Below are 19508 nucleotides of genomic sequence, written 5' to 3'. Positions count from 1 at the left end.
CTCCAACACACCTCTTGACAAGTCATTCATGAAACACATACTTGCAGACGCATCCAACCTCCCACACCACACGTTAAAGTCACCCACCACCAAACAGGTTTCCACACACATTCCCCCCAATCCCTCAAAAAAAACCCTCCTCTCCTTCACCTCATTCGGCGCATACACATTCAACAATCGACATATTTTACCCAAGTACTCAAAAGTAATTCCTATCACCCTCCCATCACCATCATCCACACACTTCGTCACTTTCTCAACCACTCCCCTTTTCACTAAAATTGCTACCCCTCTTGATTTAACACCACCATTATTCACATACATGTCCCCCATCCATTCTCTCTCAACCACCCTCATAACCTCCTCATCCCAATGTGTCTCTTGTAAACATATTATGTCTGCCTCACACACCATCAAGGTTTGCTGCCTCCTGTTCCTGTCCCTTAGCCCATTAGCGTTAAAAGAAGTTATCCTGATCATTAAAAGTATAAATGAGAAGAGATTCCACACGTTATATTATTAATTGCACTTTTTTTTCCCCTTATCTTCTCTCTCCTTCCTCCCCGATGGTCTTTTCCTATTTCCTCCCACCACCTCCATGCTTTCCTCCCCACTGTCTGATATATCCGAAGCCACCCACTTCCTACTTTCTGTTATATCAGCAAGCCCTCCACCCCAACTTAATCCCGCTTGCCACCGACCTTCCTCCTCCCTGTCCCACCACAGTCATTCCACTCTTTTCCACGTTCTTCTCTCCCCTCCTTTCGCTCCCTCACCCGCGCTGCTCCGCTCCTCTCGCTCGTCCGTCCCCTCTCACCGCACTGTCCGCGCTGCAGCCGTTCTCCTCCCTTTCCATCTCTCCTCCCGTCTCCGTTGTCTCTTCCGCTGCGCTCACAGTCCTCTTGCCATTCCTTCCTGCGCCTCGTCCTCACTGCCTTCTCCCCGCCGACTCCCACGCCACGTTCTTTCAGCTTCAGTCGCCTCAGCTCCGCTACCACCGCCTTCTCCTCCCTCTCCTCTCGGTCCGCTCCTCCTCCTCGCCGACGTCCGTCTCCCGGCTCCCGCCTTCTCCTCCTTGGTGCCTCTTGTTCTCCGTCTACGCCACACATCTCCTTGCGTAGTGCCCCTGTCCTTGCACCTGTGGCATCTGAACTCCGGACAGTCCCTCAGGATATGCCCAGGTTGGATGCACATCCTACACAAACCTTCTCCTGTCTTCGTGGATCACCCGGAAGTACTGGGGACCCGTAGCTGTGCTGAACTGCGTCGAATACGCAACGACCTAACCAAGTCATTAAACTTCACCTTCAGGAACCTGGTCCCGTGCTGCGATGTTAGTGCCCGGCCACATTCTTCTTTTGATCGGTGACGGCAGCAGAGACCCCCCACCCATGTAGCTTCAGAAGAACGTCATTGTCCTTGGTGTACGCCGGAAGCTCCAAGAACGACACCACCGTTTCGTCACTGGTAAGCTCCTTTGCAACTATAACTAACCCCTCTTATTTTGAAACCATCCATAAGCTTATTTTCCCGCTGAGATGTCCATTGTCAATTCGTATTTTTTCAATCAAGTTTAACGGCACGCCATCAACTCCCCCACACCTCTCATCGTCACTCTCATGAACTCATCACTGTTATTGGATCTTCCCCGATAAGTTCAACACTCACGTTAGTTTCTTGTCGTATTTATTCTCTTTCTCTCCAACCTCTCCTCCCCTCTGGTCTTCTTTCCGCAGTCTACTTCATCCGAGCCTTCCCCGTTTCCATGATCCGTTCCCATTATGTCCGTCCGCATGATATTCTTCCCCAACCAATGGAGAATTATATTCCCCAAACACGCCTCACTGTTTGGGGAGATGGTATCGAAGAAAGATCAAAAAAATAAGGCACTAAACCAGCATAAAAGTAGCAACAAACACTCGCCTGCTCTCTGCACACTTCCTGCTGCTCAGTGGTATGGCCGTAACAATTATGGCTGGCTCAAAACCGGTTTTATACAGTAGCCATAAGAATGAGAAACCTGCTGAGGCTCGACGTTACACTTTTCCAAAAACAATCATTAGTTAGATATAAACGCAGTAATTGATTCAGTAGGACTCCTTATCCAAGTAAAACGATCATTGTGACATCTGAATTCATTAATTTCTGAAATACACTGCGGTCGTGTGATGTTAAATGTTTGAACCAAGGTTAACGGTTAAAAGTGTCGAGAATGTGTTGATTTTTTGACGTCCTCCCATGATCTGAAGTGAGCGTGCAGTGTTTGTTGTTGGTGTTGAGAAGAGTTGTAAGAATAGTACAACTGTCGTTTCAGCTCTCTGGTGCTCCCTGCTGGCAGTATCACTATACTGTGCCTCGTGTTTCACAAAACATAGTTTGAGAGACGTTGTCAGGTCTTTGTATGTTCTTAAATCCTCTCCAAAGTCGGTTGGCAGTAAACATCAGGTCACGGTACGCCACGGTAGGCCACGGAGTCAATGAGCTCGAGTTGAAAAAGAAAAAGCTTACAGCACCTGGTATTCCCAGGCGGTCTCCCATCCAAGTACTAACCAGGCCCGACCCTGCTTAGCTTCCGAGATCAGACGAGATCGGGCGTGTTCAGGGTGGTATGGCCGTAAGCAATTAGTGCAGGCGCAAAACCAGGTTTTATACAGTAGCACATAAGGAGTGAGAAAGCTGCTGAGGCTCGACGTTACACTTTTACAAAAACAATCATTAGTTAGATATAAACGGCAGTAATTGATTCAGTAGGACTCCTTATCCATGTAAACGATCATTGTGACATCTGAATTCATTAATTATCTGAAATACACTGCGTGTGCGTGTGATGTTAAATGTTTGAACCAAGGTTAACGGTTAAAGTGTCAGAGAATGGGTGGTGATTTTTTGACGTCCTCCCATGATCTGAAGTGAGCGTGCGTGTTTGTGTTGGTGAAAGTTTAAGAAATGTACAACTGTCGGTTCAGCTCTCTGGTGCTCCCTGCTGGCAGTATCACTATACTGTCCTCATGTTTCACAAAAATAGTTTTGAGAGACGTTGTCAGTTTTTGTATGTTGCTTAAATCCTCCAAAGCGGTTGGCAGTAAACATCAGGTCACGGTACGCCACGGTAGGCCACGGAGTCAATGAGCTCGAGTTGAAAAAGAAAAAGCTTACAGCACCTGGTATTCCCAGGCGGTCTCCCATCCAAGTACTAACCAGGCCCGACCCTGCTTAGCTTCCGAGATCAGACGAGATCGGGCGTGTTCAGGGTGGTATGGCCGTAAGCAATTAGTGCAGGCGCAAAACCAGGTTTTATACAGTAGCACATAAGGAGTGAGAAAGCTGCTGAGGCTCGACGTTACACTTTTACAAAAACAATCATTAGTTAGATATAAACGGCAGTAATTGATTCAGTAGGACTCCTTATCCATGTAAACGATCATTGTGACATCTGAATTCATTAATTATCTGAAATACACTGCGTGTGCGTGTGATGTTAAATGTTTGAACCAAGGTTAACGGTTAAAGTGTCAGAGAATGGGTGGTGATTTTTTGACGTCCTCCCATGATCTGAAGTGAGCGTGCGTGTTTGTGTTGGTGAAAGTTTAAGAAATGTACAACTGTCGGTTCAGCTCTCTGGTGCTCCCTGCTGGCAGTATCACTATACTGTCCTCATGTTTCACAAAAATAGTTTTGAGAGACGTTGTCAGTTTTTGTATGTTGCTTAAATCCTCCAAAGCGGTTGGCAGTAAACATCAGGTCACGGTACCCACGGTAGGCCACGGAGTCAATGAGCTCGAGTTGAAAAAGAAAAAGCTTACAGCACCTGGTATTCCCAGGCGGTCTCCCATCCAAGTACTAACCAGGCCCGACCCTGCTTAGCTTCCGAGATCAGACGAGATCGGGCGTGTTCAGGGTGGTATGGCCGTAAGCAATTAGTGCAGGCGCAAAACCAGGTTTTATACAGTAGCACATAAGGAGTGAGAAAGCTGCTGAGGCTCGACGTTACACTCTTACAAAAACAATCATTAGTTAGATATAAACGGCAGTAATTGATTCAGTAGGACTCCTTATCCATGTAAACGATCATTGTGACATCTGAATTCATTAATTATCTGAAATACACTGCGTGTGCGTGTGATGTTAAATGTTTGAACCAAGGTTAACGGTTAAAGTGTCAGAGAATGGGTGGTGATTTTTTGACGTCCTCCCATGATCTGAAGTGAGCGTGCGTGTTTGTGTTGGTGAAAGTTTAAGAAATGTACAACTGTCGGTTCAGCTCTCTGGTGCTCCCTGCTGGCAGTATCACTATACTGTCCTCATGTTTCACAAAAATAGTTTTGAGAGACGTTGTCAGTTTTTGTATGTTGCTTAAATCCTCCAAAGCGGTTGGCAGTAAACATCAGGTCACGGTACGCCACGGTAGGCCACGGAGTCAATGAGCTCGAGTTGAAAAAGAAAAAGCTTACAGCACCTGGTATTCCCAGGCGGTCTCCCATCCAAGTACTAACCAGGCCCGACCCTGCTTAGCTTCCGAGATCAGACGAGATCGGGCGTGTTCAGGGTGGTATGGCCGTAAGCAATTAGTGCAGGCGCAAAACCAGGTTTTATACAGTAGCACATAAGGAGTGAGAAAGCTGCTGAGGCTCGACGTTACACTTTTACAAAAACAATCATTAGTTAGATATAAACGGCAGTAATTGATTCAGTAGGACTCCTTATCCATGTAAACGATCATTGTGACATCTGAATTCATTAATTATCTGAAATACACTGCGTGTGCGTGTGATGTTAAATGTTTGAACCAAGGTTAACGGTTAAAGTGTCAGAGAATGGGTGGTGATTTTTTGACGTCCTCCCATGATCTGAAGTGAGCGTGCGTGTTTGTGTTGGTGAAAGTTTAAGAAATGTACAACTGTCGGTTCAGCTCTCTGGTGCTCCCTGCTGGCAGTATCACTATACTGTCCTCATGTTTCACAAAAATAGTTTTGAGAGACGTTGTCAGTTTTTGTATGTTGCTTAAATCCTCCAAAGCGGTTGGCAGTAAACATCAGGTCACGGTACGCCACGGTAGGCCACGGAGTCAATGAGCTCGAGTTGAAAAAGAAAAAGCTTACAGCACCTGGTATTCCCAGGCGGTCTCCCATCCAAGTACTAACCAGGCCCGACCCTGCTTAGCTTCCGAGATCAGACGAGATCGGGCGTGTTCAGGGTGGTATGGCCGTAAGCAATTAGTGCAGGCGCAAAACCAGGTTTTATACAGTAGCACATAAGGAGTGAGAAAGCTGCTGAGGCTCGACGTTACACTTTACAAAAACAATCATTAGTTAGATATAAACGGCAGTAATTGATTCAGTAGGACTCCTTATCCATGTAAACGATCATTGTGACATCTGAATTCATTAATTATCTGAAATACACTGCGTGTGCGTGTGATGTTAAATGTTTGAACCAAGGTTAACGGTTAAAGTGTCAGAGAATGGGTGGTGATTTTTTGACGTCCTCCCATGATCTGAAGTGAGCGTGCGTGTTTGTGTTGGTGAAAGTTTAAGAAATGTACAACTGTCGGTTCAGCTCTCTGGTGCTCCCTGCTGGCAGTATCACTATACTGTCCTCATGTTTCACAAAAATAGTTTTGAGAGACGTTGTCAGTTTTTGTATGTTGCTTAAATCCTCCAAAGCGGTTGGCAGTAAACATCAGGTCACGGTACGCCACGGTAGGCCACGGAGGCAATGAGCTCGAGTTGAAAAAGAAAAAGCTTACAGCACCTGGTATTCCCAGGCGGTCTCCCATCCAAGTACTAACCAGGCCCGACCCTGCTTAGCTTCCGAGATCAGACGAGATCGGGCGTGTTCAGGGTGGTATGGCCGTAAGCAATTAGTGCAGGCGCAAAACCAGGTTTTATACAGTAGCACATAAGGAGTGAGAAAGCTGCTGAGGCTCGACGTTACACTTTTACAAAAACAATCATTAGTTAGATATAAACGGCAGTAATTGATTCAGTAGGACTCCTTATCCATGTAAACGATCATTGTGACATCTGAATTCATTAATTATCTGAAATACACTGCGTGTGCGTGTGATGTTAAATGTTTGAACCAAGGTTAACGGTTAAAGTGTCAGAGAATGGGTGGTGATTTTTTGACGTCCTCCCATGATCTGAAGTGAGCGTGCGTGTTTGTGTTGGTGAAAGTTTAAGAAATGTACAACTGTCGGTTCAGCTCTCTGGTGCTCCCTGCTGGCAGTATCACTATACTGTCCTCATGTTTCACAAAAATAGTTTTGAGAGACGTTGTCAGTTTTTGTATGTTGCTTAAATCCTCCAAAGCGGTTGGCAGTAAACATCAGGTCACGGTACGCCACGGTAGGCCACGGAGTCAATGAGCTCGAGTTGAAAAAGAAAAAGCTTACAGCACCTGGTATTCCCAGGCGGTCTCCCATCCAAGTACTAACCAGGCCCGACCCTGCTTAGCTTCCGAGATCAGACGAGATCGGGCGTGTTCAGGGTGGTATGGCCGTAAGCAATTAGTGCAGGCGCAAAACCAGGTTTTATACAGTAGCACATAAGGAGTGAGAAAGCTGCTGAGGCTCGACGTTACACTCTTACAAAAACAATCATTAGTTAGATATAAACGGCAGTAATTGATTCAGTAGGACTCCTTATCCATGTAAACGATCATTGTGACATCTGAATTCATTAATTATCTGAAATACACTGCGTGTGCGTGTGATGTTAAATGTTTGAACCAAGGTTAACGGTTAAAGTGTCAGAGAATGGGTGGTGATTTTTTGACGTCCTCCCATGATCTGAAGTGAGCGTGCGTGTTTGTGTTGGTGAAAGTTTAAGAAATGTACAACTGTCGGTTCAGCTCTCTGGTGCTCCCTGCTGGCAGTATCACTATACTGTCCTCATGTTTCACAAAATTAGTTTTGAGAGACGTTGTCAGTTTTTGTATGTTGCTTAAATCCTCCAAAGCGGTTGGCAGTAAACATCAGGTCACGGTACGCCACGGTAGGCCACGGAGTCAATGAGCTCGAGTTGAAAAAGAAAAAGCTTACAGCACCTGGTATTCCCAGGCGGTCTCCCATCCAAGTACTAACCAGGCCCGACCCTGCTTAGCTTCCGAGATCAGACGAGATCGGGCGTGTTCAGGGTGGTATGGCCGTAAGCAATTAGTGCAGGCGCAAAACCAGGTTTTATACAGTAGCACATAAGGAGTGAGAAAGCTGCTGAGGCTCGACGTTACACTTTTACAAAAACAATCATTAGTTAGATATAAACGGCAGTAATTGATTCAGTAGGACTCCTTATCCATGTAAACGATCATTGTGACATCTGAATTCATTAATTATCTGAAATACACTGCGTGTGCGTGTGATGTTAAATGTTTGAACCAAGGTTAACGGTTAAAGTGTCAGAGAATGGGTGGTGATTTTTTGACGTCCTCCCATGATCTGAAGTGAGCGTGCGTGTTTGTGTTGGTGAAAGTTTAAGAAATGTACAACTGTCGGTTCAGCTCTCTGGTGCTCCCTGCTGGCAGTATCACTATACTGTCCTCATGTTTCACAAAAATAGTTTTGAGAGACGTTGTCAGTTTTTGTATGTTGCTTAAATCCTCCAAAGCGGTTGGCAGTAAACATCAGGTCACGGTACGCCACGGTAGGCCACGGAGTCAATGAGCTCGAGTTGAAAAAGAAAAAGCTTACAGCACCTGGTATTCCCAGGCGGTCTCCCATCCAAGTACTAACCAGGCCCGACCCTGCTTAGCTTCCGAGATCAGACGAGATCGGGCGTGTTCAGGGTGGTATGGCCGTAAGCAATTAGTGCAGGCGCAAAACCAGGTTTTATACAGTAGCACATAAGGAGTGAGAAAGCTGCTGAGGCTCGACGTTACACTTTTACAAAAACAATCATTAGTTAGATATAAACGGCAGTAATTGATTCAGTAGGACTCCTTATCCATGTAAACGATCATTGTGACATCTGAATTCATTAATTATCTGAAATACACTGCGTGTGCGTGTGATGTTAAATGTTTGAACCAAGGTTAACGGTTAAAGTGTCAGAGAATGGGTGGTGATTTTTTGACGTCCTCCCATGATCTGAAGTGAGCGTGCGTGTTTGTGTTGGTGAAAGTTTAAGAAATGTACAACTGTCGGTTCAGCTCTCTGGTGCTCCCTGCTGGCAGTATCACTATACTGTCCTCATGTTTCACAAAAATAGTTTTGAGAGACGTTGTCAGTTTTTGTATGTTGCTTAAATCCTCCAAAGCGGTTGGCAGTAAACATCAGGTCACGGTACGCCACGGTAGGCCACGGAGGCAATGAGCTCGAGTTGAAAAAGAAAAAGCTTACAGCACCTGGTATTCCCAGGCGGTCTCCCATCCAAGTACTAACCAGGCCCGACCCTGCTTAGCTTCCGAGATCAGACGAGATCGGGCGTGTTCAGGGTGGTATGGCCGTAAGCAATTAGTGCAGGCGCAAAACCAGGTTTTATACAGTAGCACATAAGGAGTGAGAAAGCTGCTGAGGCTCGACGTTACACTTTACAAAAACAATCATTAGTTAGATATAAACGGCAGTAATTGATTCAGTAGGACTCCTTATCCATGTAAACGATCATTGTGACATCTGAATTCATTAATTATCTGAAATACACTGCGTGTGCGTGTGATGTTAAATGTTTGAACCAAGGTTAACGGTTAAAGTGTCAGAGAATGGGTGGTGATTTTTTGACGTCCTCCCATGATCTGAAGTGAGCGTGCGTGTTTGTGTTGGTGAAAGTTTAAGAAATGTACAACTGTCGGTTCAGCTCTCTGGTGCTCCCTGCTGGCAGTATCACTATACTGTCCTCATGTTTCACAAAAATAGTTTTGAGAGACGTTGTCAGTTTTTGTATGTTGCTTAAATCCTCCAAAGCGGTTGGCAGTAAACATCAGGTCACGGTACGCCACGGTAGGCCACGGAGTCAATGAGCTCGAGTTGAAAAAGAAAAAGCTTACAGCACCTGGTATTCCCAGGCGGTCTCCCATCCAAGTACTAACCAGGCCCGACCCTGCTTAGCTTCCGAGATCAGACGAGATCGGGCGTGTTCAGGGTGGTATGGCCGTAAGCAATTAGTGCAGGCGCAAAACCAGGTTTTATACAGTAGCACATAAGGAGTGAGAAAGCTGCTGAGGCTCGACGTTACACTTTACAAAAACAATCATTAGTTAGATATAAACGGCAGTAATTGATTCAGTAGGACTCCTTATCCATGTAAACGATCATTGTGACATCTGAATTCATTAATTATCTGAAATACACTGCGTGTGCGTGTGATGTTAAATGTTTGAACCAAGGTTAACGGTTAAAGTGTCAGAGAATGGGTGGTGATTTTTTGACGTCCTCCCATGATCTGAAGTGAGCGTGCGTGTTTGTGTTGGTGAAAGTTTAAGAAATGTACAACTGTCGGTTCAGCTCTCTGGTGCTCCCTGCTGGCAGTATCACTATACTGTCCTCATGTTTCACAAAAATAGTTTTGAGAGACGTTGTCAGTTTTTGTATGTTGCTTAAATCCTCCAAAGCGGTTGGCAGTAAACATCAGGTCACGGTACGCCACGGTAGGCCACGGAGTCAATGAGCTCGAGTTGAAAAAGAAAAAGCTTACAGCACCTGGTATTCCCAGGCGGTCTCCCATCCAAGTACTAACCAGGCCCGACCCTGCTTAGCTTCCGAGATCAGACGAGATCGGGCGTGTTCAGGGTGGTATGGCCGTAAGCAATTAGTGCAGGCGCAAAACCAGGTTTTATACAGTAGCACATAAGGAGTGAGAAAGCTGCTGAGGCTCGACGTTACACTTTTACAAAAACAATCATTAGTTAGATATAAACGGCAGTAATTGATTCAGTAGGACTCCTTATCCATGTAAACGATCATTGTGACATCTGAATTCATTAATTATCTGAAATACACTGCGTGTGCGTGTGATGTTAAATGTTTGAACCAAGGTTAACGGTTAAAGTGTCAGAGAATGGGTGGTGATTTTTTGACGTCCTCCCATGATCTGAAGTGAGCGTGCGTGTTTGTGTTGGTGAAAGTTTAAGAAATGTACAACTGTCGGTTCAGCTCTCTGGTGCTCCCTGCTGGCAGTATCACTATACTGTCCTCATGTTTCACAAAAATAGTTTTGAGAGACGTTGTCAGTTTTTGTATGTTGCTTAAATCCTCCAAAGCGGTTGGCAGTAAACATCAGGTCACGGTACGCCACGGTAGGCCACGGAGGCAATGAGCTCGAGTTGAAAAAGAAAAAGCTTACAGCACCTGGTATTCCCAGGCGGTCTCCCATCCAAGTACTAACCAGGCCCGACCCTGCTTAGCTTCCGAGATCAGACGAGATCGGGCGTGTTCAGGGTGGTATGGCCGTAAGCAATTAGTGCAGGCGCAAAACCAGGTTTTATACAGTAGCACATAAGGAGTGAGAAAGCTGCTGAGGCTCGACGTTACACTTTTACAAAAACAATCATTAGTTAGATATAAACGGCAGTAATTGATTCAGTAGGACTCCTTATCCATGTAAACGATCATTGTGACATCTGAATTCATTAATTATCTGAAATACACTGCGTGTGCGTGTGATGTTAAATGTTTGAACCAAGGTTAACGGTTAAAGTGTCAGAGAATGGGTGGTGATTTTTTGACGTCCTCCCATGATCTGAAGTGAGCGTGCGTGTTTGTGTTGGTGAAAGTTTAAGAAATGTACAACTGTCGGTTCAGCTCTCTGGTGCTCCCTGCTGGCAGTATCACTATACTGTCCTCATGTTTCACAAAAATAGTTTTGAGAGACGTTGTCAGTTTTTGTATGTTGCTTAAATCCTCCAAAGCGGTTGGCAGTAAACATCAGGTCACGGTACGCCACGGTAGGCCACGGAGTCAATGAGCTCGAGTTGAAAAAGAAAAAGCTTACAGCACCTGGTATTCCCAGGCGGTCTCCCATCCAAGTACTAACCAGGCCCGACCCTGCTTAGCTTCCGAGATCAGACGAGATCGGGCGTGTTCAGGGTGGTATGGCCGTAAGCAATTAGTGCAGGCGCAAAACCAGGTTTTATACAGTAGCACATAAGGAGTGAGAAAGCTGCTGAGGCTCGACGTTACACTTTTACAAAAACAATCATTAGTTAGATATAAACGGCAGTAATTGATTCAGTAGGACTCCTTATCCATGTAAACGATCATTGTGACATCTGAATTCATTAATTATCTGAAATACACTGCGTGTGCGTGTGATGTTAAATGTTTGAACCAAGGTTAACGGTTAAAGTGTCAGAGAATGGGTGGTGATTTTTTGACGTCCTCCCATGATCTGAAGTGAGCGTGCGTGTTTGTGTTGGTGAAAGTTTAAGAAATGTACAACTGTCGGTTCAGCTCTCTGGTGCTCCCTGCTGGCAGTATCACTATACTGTCCTCATGTTTCACAAAAATAGTTTTGAGAGACGTTGTCAGTTTTTGTATGTTGCTTAAATCCTCCAAAGCGGTTGGCAGTAAACATCAGGTCACGGTACGCCACGGTAGGCCACGGAGGCAATGAGCTCGAGTTGAAAAAGAAAAAGCTTACAGCACCTGGTATTCCCAGGCGGTCTCCCATCCAAGTACTAACCAGGCCCGACCCTGCTTAGCTTCCGAGATCAGACGAGATCGGGCGTGTTCAGGGTGGTATGGCCGTAAGCAATTAGTGCAGGCGCAAAACCAGGTTTTATACAGTAGCACATAAGGAGTGAGAAAGCTGCTGAGGCTCGACGTTACACTCTTACAAAAACAATCATTAGTTAGATATAAACGGCAGTAATTGATTCAGTAGGACTCCTTATCCATGTAAACGATCATTGTGACATCTGAATTCATTAATTATCTGAAATACACTGCGTGTGCGTGTGATGTTAAATGTTTGAACCAAGGTTAACGGTTAAAGTGTCAGAGAATGGGTGGTGATTTTTTGACGTCCTCCCATGATCTGAAGTGAGCGTGCGTGTTTGTGTTGGTGAAAGTTTAAGAAATGTACAACTGTCGGTTCAGCTCTCTGGTGCTCCCTGCTGGCAGTATCACTATACTGTCCTCATGTTTCACAAAAATAGTTTTGAGAGACGTTGTCAGTTTTTGTATGTTGCTTAAATCCTCCAAAGCGGTTGGCAGTAAACATCAGGTCACGGTACGCCACGGTAGGCCACGGAGGCAATGAGCTCGAGTTGAAAAAGAAAAAGCTTACAGCACCTGGTATTCCCAGGCGGTCTCCCATCCAAGTACTAACCAGGCCCGACCCTGCTTAGCTTCCGAGATCAGACGAGATCGGGCGTGTTCAGGGTGGTATGGCCGTAAGCAATTAGTGCAGGCGCAAAACCAGGTTTTATACAGTAGCACATAAGGAGTGAGAAAGCTGCTGAGGCTCGACGTTACACTCTTACAAAAACAATCATTAGTTAGATATAAACGGCAGTAATTGATTCAGTAGGACTCCTTATCCATGTAAACGATCATTGTGACATCTGAATTCATTAATTATCTGAAATACACTGCGTGTGCGTGTGATGTTAAATGTTTGAACCAAGGTTAACGGTTAAAGTGTCAGAGAATGGGTGGTGATTTTTTGACGTCCTCCCATGATCTGAAGTGAGCGTGCGTGTTTGTGTTGGTGAAAGTTTAAGAAATGTACAACTGTCGGTTCAGCTCTCTGGTGCTCCCTGCTGGCAGTATCACTATACTGTCCTCATGTTTCACAAAAATAGTTTTGAGAGACGTTGTCAGTTTTTGTATGTTGCTTAAATCCTCCAAAGCGGTTGGCAGTAAACATCAGGTCACGGTACGCCACGGAGTCAATGAGCTCGAGTTGAAAAAGAAAAAGCTTACAGCACCTGGTATTCCCAGGCGGTCTCCCATCCAAGTACTAACCAGGCCCGACCCTGCTTAGCTTCCGAGATCAGACGAGATCGGGCGTGTTCAGGGTGGTATGGCCGTAAGCAATTAGTGCAGGCGCAAAACCAGGTTTTATACAGTAGCACATAAGGAGTGAGAAAGCTGCTGAGGCTCGACGTTACACTCTTACAAAAACAATCATTAGTTAGATATAAACGGCAGTAATTGATTCAGTAGGACTCCTTATCCATGTAAACGATCATTGTGACATCTGAATTCATTAATTATCTGAAATACACTGCGTGTGCGTGTGATGTTAAATGTTTGAACCAAGGTTAACGGTTAAAGTGTCAGAGAATGGGTGGTGATTTTTTGACGTCCTCCCATGATCTGAAGTGAGCGTGCGTGTTTGTGTTGGTGAAAGTTTAAGAAATGTACAACTGTCGTTTCAGCTCTCTGGTGCTCCCTGCTGGCAGTATCACTATACTGTCCTCATGTTTCACAAAAATAGTTTTGAGAGACGTTGTCAGTTTTTGTATGTTGCTTAAATCCTCCAAAGCGGTTGGCAGTAAACATCAGTGCCCTATACCACGAAGCTCGCTGAACATACCCAGGCTTTCTTGGGAAAACCTGGCTCGACAGAGCCGCAACTCGCAATCAGAGTTAAATGGTACCACGAAGCTCACTTTAGATTCAATTAGTTGAACCAGGTTTTCCGCTTTAGGTTCAGTGCGCGTTCACGTGAAAGGGGCGTTTTTTGCGTCATGTTTCTCACCTTTACGATAGATCAAGCAGTCTATATGCGTATAAGTGAAAATATTCTGCATATTGTCTGTAAAATAACTATGCCAAATGCAGAATTGTTCGCCATTAATCCAAATAGAATGATGATGATTTAAAAATGCATAAGCAACGTCCATCCTGCCTTATTCTATCATTTAGGGAATTCACTTTAAATACACCCTATGTAAGAAATGTATCGCATGTTTTCAACCGCCGAGAGGTAGCGGCTGTAGCGTAGTGGATTAGTAAGACCCGAACGCCAGCGACCGGGGTTCAAATTCGCCATCATGCATTTTACCCCCATAGATGTGGTGCCAGCACGGCCTTTAAAATATGGGTTCAAGTTCGAAATAAGTACAAAAATATAATTCCATAAGCTTTAGTGAATAAGCATTCCATATGCATGATAATTGGGACTTTTTAAGCTTCACATAACTTCGCGTCACTTGGGAGTCGAACCCCCCGCGCAGATATTCAAGACTGACGCGCTACCTCCACTCTAGCACTCTGTCACGGAGACACAATGCGCAACAGTAAGCATTGTCTACATAAGGTCCAAAAGGACGATCAAATAACGAACACCCTCTTATGAGAATCTGTATCTCTCATGAAGAACCCCAATTTCGTTGTTTGCACAATGACAATAAAGTCTGAAATCTGAATATCGTCAGACAATGCCAGGGGATCGGTTCTGTCCCGTAAAACCCTCTGTCTCCGGAGAGACGCCTGTACGAGAAGTGCGCAGAGGTCCACGGGAACACCCAGAAATGGTGACGCCATTGTCAGAGGAGGGGCTAGGAAGCTGCACACGCCGATTTAAGTAGCCGATCTCCGGCTAGACTAAGCCGAAAAACTGCTCCCGACCAGGTTTGGTTGCGAGCATAAGTCACCATGGTGATACAGCGACGCTAAAAGAGATCGACTTTCGTGGTACAACTAACCCAGGCTTGGAGCTCAACATACCTCGCTAACCCTCTAAGCGAGCTTCGTGGTACAGGGCCCAGGTCACGGTACGCCACGGTAGGCCACGGAGGCAATGAGCTCGAGTTGAAAAAGAAAAAGCTTACAGCACCTGGTATTCCCAGGCGGTCTCCCATCCAAGTACTAACCAGGCCCGACCCTGCTTAGCTTCCGAGATCAGACGAGATCAGGGCGTATTCAGGGTGTAATGGCCGTAAGCAATTAGTGCAGGCGCAAAACCAGGTTTTATACAGTAGCACATAAGGAGTGAGAAAGCTGCTGAGGCTCGACGTTACACTTTACAAAAACAATCATTAGTTAGATATAAACGGCAGTAATTGATTCAGTAGGACTCCTTATCCATGTAAACGATCATTGTGACATCTGAATTCATTAATTATCTGAAATACACTGCGTGTGCGTGTGATGTTAAATGTTTGAACCAAGGTTAACGGTTAAAGTGTCAGAGAATGGGTGGTGATTTTTTGACGTCCTCCCATGATCTGAAGTGAGCGTGCGTGTTTGTGTTGGTGAAAGTTTAAGAAATGTACAACTGTCGGTTCAGCTCTCTGGTGCTCCCTGCTGGCAGTATCACTATACTGTCCTCATGTTTCACAAAAATAGTTTTGAGAGACGTTGTCAGTTTTTGTATGTTGCTTAAATCCTCCAAAGCGGTTGGCAGTAAACATCAGGTCACGGTACGCCACGGTAGGCCACGGAGTCAATGAGCTCGAGTTGAAAAAGAAAAAGCTTACAGCACCTGGTATTCCCAGGCGGTCTCCCATCCAAGTACTAACCAGGCCCGACCCTGCTTAGCTTCCGAGATCAGACGAGATCGGGCGTGTTCAGGGTGGTATGGCCGTAAGCAATTAGTGCAGGCGCAAAACCAGGTTTTATACAGTAGCACATAAGGAGTGAGAAAGCTGCTGAGGCTCGACGTTACACTCTTACAAAAACAATCATTAGTTAGATATAAACGGCAGTAATTGATTCAGTAGGACTCCTTATCCATGTAAACGATCATTGTGACATCTGAATTCATTAATTATCTGAAATACACTGCGTGTGCGTGTGATGTTAAATGTTTGAACCAAGGTTAACGGTTAAAGTGTCAGAGAATGGGTGGTGATTTTTTGACGTCCTCCCATGATCTGAAGTGAGCGTGCGTGTTTGTGTTGGTGAAAGTTTAAGAAATGTACAACTGTCGGTTCAGCTCTCTGGTGCTCCCTGCTGGCAGTATCACTATACTGTCCTCATGTTTCACAAAAATAGTTTTGAGAGACGTTGTCAGTTTTTGTATGTTGCTTAAATCCTCCAAAGCGGTTGGCAGTAAACATCAGGTCACGGTACGCCACGGTAGGCCACGGAGGCAATGAGCTCGAGTTGAAAAAGAAAAAGCTTACAGCACCTGGTATTCCCAGGCGGTCTCCCATCCAAGTACTAACCAGGCCCGACCCTGCTTAGCTTCCGAGATCAGACGAGATCGGGCGTGTTCAGGGTGGTATGGCCGTAAGCAATTAGTGCAGGCGCAAAACCAGGTTTTATACAGTAGCACATAAGGAGTGAGAAAGCTGCTGAGGCTCGACGTTACACTTTTACAAAAACAATCATTAGTTAGATATAAACGGCAGTAATTGATTCAGTAGGACTCCTTATCCATGTAAACGATCATTGTGACATCTGAATTCATTAATTATCTGAAATACACTGCGTGTGCGTGTGATGTTAAATGTTTGAACCAAGGTTAACGGTTAAAGTGTCAGAGAATGGGTGGTGATTTTTTGACGTCCTCCCATGATCTGAAGTGAGCGTGCGTGTTTGTGTTGGTGAAAGTTTAAGAAATGTACAACTGTCGGTTCAGCTCTCTGGTGCTCCCTGCTGGCAGTATCACTATACTGTCCTCATGTTTCACAAAAATAGTTTTGAGAGACGTTGTCAGTTTTTGTATGTTGCTTAAATCCTCCAAAGCGGTTGGCAGTAAACATCAGGTCACGGTACGCCACGGTAGGCCACGGAGTCAATGAGCTCGAGTTGAAAAAGAAAAAGCTTACAGCACCTGGTATTCCCAGGCGGTCTCCCATCCAAGTACTAACCAGGCCCGACCCTGCTTAGCTTCCGAGATCAGACGAGATCGGGCGTGTTCAGGGTGGTATGGCCGTAAGCAATTAGTGCAGGCGCAAAACCAGGTTTTATACAGTAGCACATAAGGAGTGAGAAAGCTGCTGAGGCTCGACGTTACACTCTTACAAAAACAATCATTAGTTAGATATAAACGGCAGTAATTGATTCAGTAGGACTCCTTATCCATGTAAACGATCATTGTGACATCTGAATTCATTAATTATCTGAAATACACTGCGTGTGCGTGTGATGTTAAATGTTTGAACCAAGGTTAACGGTTAAAGTGTCAGAGAATGGGTGGTGATTTTTTGACGTCCTCCCATGATCTGAAGTGAGCGTGCGTGTTTGTGTTGGTGAAAGTTTAAGAAATGTACAACTGTCGGTTCAGCTCTCTGGTGCTCCCTGCTGGCAGTATCACTATACTGTCCTCATGTTTCACAAAAATAGTTTTGAGAGACGTTGTCAGTTTTTGTATGTTGCTTAAATCCTCCAAAGCGGTTGGCAGTAAACATCAGGTCACGGTACGCCACGGTAGGCCACGGAGTCAATGAGCTCGAGTTGAAAAAGAAAAAGCTTACAGCACCTGGTATTCCCAGGCGGTCTCCCATCCAAGTACTAACCAGGCCCGACCCTGCTTAGCTTCCGAGATCAGACGAGATCGGGCGTGTTCAGGGTGGTATGGCCGTAAGCAATTAGTGCAGGCGCAAAACCAGGTTTTATACAGTAGCACATAAGGAGTGAGAAAGCTGCTGAGGCTCGACGTTACACTTTTACAAAAACAATCATTAGTTAGATATAAACGGCAGTAATTGATTCAGTAGGACTCCTTATCCATGTAAACGATCATTGTGACATCTGAATTCATTAATTATCTGAAATACACTGCGTGTGCGTGTGATGTTAAATGTTTGAACCAAGGTTAACGGTTAAAGTGTCAGAGAATGGGTGGTGATTTTTTGACGTCCTCCCATGATCTGAAGTGAGCGTGCGTGTTTGTGTTGGTGAAAGTTTAAGAAATGTACAACTGTCGGTTCAGCTCTCTGGTGCTCCCTGCTGGCAGTATCACTATACTGTCCTCATGTTTCACAAAAATAGTTTTGAGAGACGTTGTCAGTTTTTGTATGTTGCTTAAATCCTCCAAAGCGGTTGGCAGTAAACATCAGGTCACGGTACGCCACGGAGTCAATGAGCTCGAGTTGAAAAAGAAAAAGCTTACAGCACCTGGTATTCCCAGGCGGTCTCCCATCCAAGTACTAACCAGGCCCGACCCTGCTTAGCTTCCGAGATCAGACGAGATCGGGCGTGTTCAGGGTGGTATGGCCGTAAGCAATTAGTGCAGGCGCAAAACCAGGTTTTATACAGTAGCACATAAGGAGTGAGAAAGCTGCTGAGGCTCGACGTTACACTCTTACAAAAACAATCATTAGTTAGATATAAACGGCAGTAATTGATTCAGTAGGACTCCTTATCCATGTAAACGATCATTGTGACATCTGAATTCATTAATTATCTGAAATACACTGCGTGTGCGTGTGATGTTAAATGTTTGAACCAAGGTTAACGGTTAAAGTGTCAGAGAATGGGTGGTGATTTTTTGACGTCCTCCCATGATCTGAAGTGAGCGTGCGTGTTTGTGTTGGTGAAAGTTTAAGAAATGTACAACTGTCGGTTCAGCTCTCTGGTGCTCCCTGCTGGCAGTATCACTATACTGTCCTCATGTTTCACAAAAATAGTTTTGAGAGACGTTGTCAGTTTTTGTATGTTGCTTAAATCCTCCAAAGCGGTTGGCAGTAAACATCAGGTCACGGTACGCCACGGTAGGCCACGGAGGCAATGAGCTCGAGTTGAAAAAGAAAAAGCTTACAGCACCTGGTATTCCCAGGCGGTCTCCCATCCAAGTACTAACCAGGCCCGACCCTGCTTAGCTTCCGAGATCAGACGAGATCGGGCGTGTTCAGGGTGGTATGGCCGTAAGCAATTAGTGCAGGCGCAAAACCAGGTTTTATACAGTAGCACATAAGGAGTGAGAAAGCTGCTGAGGCTCGACGTTACACTTTTACAAAAACAATCATTAGTTAGATATAAACGGCAGTAATTGATTCAGTAGGACTCCTTATCCATGTAAACGATCATTGTGACATCTGAATTCATTAATTATCTGAAATACACTGCGTGTGCGTGTGATGTTAAATGTTTGAACCAAGGTTAACGGTTAAAGTGTCAGAGAATGGGTGGTGATTTTTTGACGTCCTCCCATGATCTGAAGTGAGCGTGCGTGTTTGTGTTGGTGAAAGTTTAAGAAATGTACAACTGTCGGTTCAGCTCTCTGGTGCTCCCTGCTGGCAGTATCACTATACTGTCCTCATGTTTCACAAAAATAGTTTTGAGAGACGTTGTCAGTTTTTGTATGTTGCTTAAATCCTCCAAAGCGGTTGGCAGTAAACATCAGGTCACGGTACGCCACGGTAGGCCACGGAGTCAATGAGCTCGAGTTGAAAAAGAAAAAGCTTACAGCACCTGGTATTCCCAGGCGGTCTCCCATCCAAGTACTAACCAGGCCCGACCCTGCTTAGCTTCCGAGATCAGACGAGATCGGGCGTGTTCAGGGTGGTATGGCCGTAAGCAATTAGTGCAGGCGCAAAACCAGGTTTTATACAGTAGCACATAAGGAGTGAGAAAGCTGCTGAGGCTCGACGTTACACTTTTACAAAAACAATCATTAGTTAGATATAAACGGCAGTAATTGATTCAGTAGGACTCCTTATCCATGTAAACG

The 19508-nt window shown here is 45.1% G+C and overlaps 25 non-coding genes across 25 annotated transcripts; all 25 read right to left on the bottom strand.

Moving 5' to 3' along the window:
* Window positions 1-2501: 2501 nt before the first annotated feature.
* Window positions 2502-2620, bottom strand: LOC130398215 (5S ribosomal RNA). Its single transcript, XR_008900795.1, has one exon. It is a non-coding gene; the product is annotated as a 5S ribosomal RNA (ribosomal RNA).
* Window positions 2621-3149: 529 nt separating this feature from the next.
* Window positions 3150-3268, bottom strand: LOC130398214 (5S ribosomal RNA). The gene has a single exon (XR_008900794.1). It is a non-coding gene; the product is annotated as a 5S ribosomal RNA (ribosomal RNA).
* Window positions 3269-3796: 528 nt separating this feature from the next.
* On the bottom strand, window positions 3797-3915 carry LOC130398213 (5S ribosomal RNA). Its single transcript, XR_008900793.1, has one exon. It is a non-coding gene; the product is annotated as a 5S ribosomal RNA (ribosomal RNA).
* Window positions 3916-4444: 529 nt separating this feature from the next.
* On the bottom strand, window positions 4445-4563 carry LOC130398212 (5S ribosomal RNA). The gene has a single exon (XR_008900792.1). It is a non-coding gene; the product is annotated as a 5S ribosomal RNA (ribosomal RNA).
* A 529-nt stretch (window positions 4564-5092) lies between these two features.
* Window positions 5093-5211, bottom strand: LOC130398211 (5S ribosomal RNA). The gene has a single exon (XR_008900791.1). It is a non-coding gene; the product is annotated as a 5S ribosomal RNA (ribosomal RNA).
* A 528-nt stretch (window positions 5212-5739) lies between these two features.
* On the bottom strand, window positions 5740-5858 carry LOC130398210 (5S ribosomal RNA). The gene has a single exon (XR_008900790.1). It is a non-coding gene; the product is annotated as a 5S ribosomal RNA (ribosomal RNA).
* A 529-nt stretch (window positions 5859-6387) lies between these two features.
* On the bottom strand, window positions 6388-6506 carry LOC130398209 (5S ribosomal RNA). The gene has a single exon (XR_008900789.1). It is a non-coding gene; the product is annotated as a 5S ribosomal RNA (ribosomal RNA).
* A 529-nt stretch (window positions 6507-7035) lies between these two features.
* LOC130398208 (5S ribosomal RNA) lies at window positions 7036-7154 on the bottom strand. Its single transcript, XR_008900788.1, has one exon. It is a non-coding gene; the product is annotated as a 5S ribosomal RNA (ribosomal RNA).
* A 529-nt stretch (window positions 7155-7683) lies between these two features.
* LOC130398207 (5S ribosomal RNA) lies at window positions 7684-7802 on the bottom strand. Its single transcript, XR_008900787.1, has one exon. It is a non-coding gene; the product is annotated as a 5S ribosomal RNA (ribosomal RNA).
* Window positions 7803-8331: 529 nt separating this feature from the next.
* Window positions 8332-8450, bottom strand: LOC130398206 (5S ribosomal RNA). Its single transcript, XR_008900786.1, has one exon. It is a non-coding gene; the product is annotated as a 5S ribosomal RNA (ribosomal RNA).
* Window positions 8451-8978: 528 nt separating this feature from the next.
* LOC130398204 (5S ribosomal RNA) lies at window positions 8979-9097 on the bottom strand. The gene has a single exon (XR_008900784.1). It is a non-coding gene; the product is annotated as a 5S ribosomal RNA (ribosomal RNA).
* A 528-nt stretch (window positions 9098-9625) lies between these two features.
* On the bottom strand, window positions 9626-9744 carry LOC130398203 (5S ribosomal RNA). Its single transcript, XR_008900783.1, has one exon. It is a non-coding gene; the product is annotated as a 5S ribosomal RNA (ribosomal RNA).
* A 529-nt stretch (window positions 9745-10273) lies between these two features.
* Window positions 10274-10392, bottom strand: LOC130398202 (5S ribosomal RNA). The gene has a single exon (XR_008900782.1). It is a non-coding gene; the product is annotated as a 5S ribosomal RNA (ribosomal RNA).
* A 529-nt stretch (window positions 10393-10921) lies between these two features.
* On the bottom strand, window positions 10922-11040 carry LOC130398201 (5S ribosomal RNA). The gene has a single exon (XR_008900781.1). It is a non-coding gene; the product is annotated as a 5S ribosomal RNA (ribosomal RNA).
* A 529-nt stretch (window positions 11041-11569) lies between these two features.
* LOC130398200 (5S ribosomal RNA) lies at window positions 11570-11688 on the bottom strand. Its single transcript, XR_008900780.1, has one exon. It is a non-coding gene; the product is annotated as a 5S ribosomal RNA (ribosomal RNA).
* A 529-nt stretch (window positions 11689-12217) lies between these two features.
* On the bottom strand, window positions 12218-12336 carry LOC130398199 (5S ribosomal RNA). The gene has a single exon (XR_008900779.1). It is a non-coding gene; the product is annotated as a 5S ribosomal RNA (ribosomal RNA).
* A 519-nt stretch (window positions 12337-12855) lies between these two features.
* On the bottom strand, window positions 12856-12974 carry LOC130398198 (5S ribosomal RNA). The gene has a single exon (XR_008900778.1). It is a non-coding gene; the product is annotated as a 5S ribosomal RNA (ribosomal RNA).
* Window positions 12975-14711: 1737 nt separating this feature from the next.
* On the bottom strand, window positions 14712-14831 carry LOC130395513 (5S ribosomal RNA). The gene has a single exon (XR_008898562.1). It is a non-coding gene; the product is annotated as a 5S ribosomal RNA (ribosomal RNA).
* Window positions 14832-15359: 528 nt separating this feature from the next.
* On the bottom strand, window positions 15360-15478 carry LOC130398196 (5S ribosomal RNA). Its single transcript, XR_008900777.1, has one exon. It is a non-coding gene; the product is annotated as a 5S ribosomal RNA (ribosomal RNA).
* Window positions 15479-16007: 529 nt separating this feature from the next.
* On the bottom strand, window positions 16008-16126 carry LOC130398195 (5S ribosomal RNA). The gene has a single exon (XR_008900776.1). It is a non-coding gene; the product is annotated as a 5S ribosomal RNA (ribosomal RNA).
* A 529-nt stretch (window positions 16127-16655) lies between these two features.
* LOC130398194 (5S ribosomal RNA) lies at window positions 16656-16774 on the bottom strand. Its single transcript, XR_008900775.1, has one exon. It is a non-coding gene; the product is annotated as a 5S ribosomal RNA (ribosomal RNA).
* Window positions 16775-17303: 529 nt separating this feature from the next.
* On the bottom strand, window positions 17304-17422 carry LOC130398192 (5S ribosomal RNA). Its single transcript, XR_008900773.1, has one exon. It is a non-coding gene; the product is annotated as a 5S ribosomal RNA (ribosomal RNA).
* A 519-nt stretch (window positions 17423-17941) lies between these two features.
* LOC130398191 (5S ribosomal RNA) lies at window positions 17942-18060 on the bottom strand. The gene has a single exon (XR_008900772.1). It is a non-coding gene; the product is annotated as a 5S ribosomal RNA (ribosomal RNA).
* Window positions 18061-18589: 529 nt separating this feature from the next.
* LOC130398190 (5S ribosomal RNA) lies at window positions 18590-18708 on the bottom strand. Its single transcript, XR_008900771.1, has one exon. It is a non-coding gene; the product is annotated as a 5S ribosomal RNA (ribosomal RNA).
* A 529-nt stretch (window positions 18709-19237) lies between these two features.
* Window positions 19238-19356, bottom strand: LOC130398189 (5S ribosomal RNA). Its single transcript, XR_008900770.1, has one exon. It is a non-coding gene; the product is annotated as a 5S ribosomal RNA (ribosomal RNA).
* Between the last annotated feature and the right edge of the window lie 152 nt (window positions 19357-19508).

Source organism: Gadus chalcogrammus, chromosome 12 (assembly GCF_026213295.1).
Source record: "Gadus chalcogrammus isolate NIFS_2021 chromosome 12, NIFS_Gcha_1.0, whole genome shotgun sequence".
Taxonomy (NCBI): domain Eukaryota; kingdom Metazoa; phylum Chordata; class Actinopteri; order Gadiformes; family Gadidae; genus Gadus; species Gadus chalcogrammus.
The sequence above is the reverse complement of the archived record's forward strand: the minus strand, read 5'-3'. Positions and strand labels throughout refer to the sequence as shown.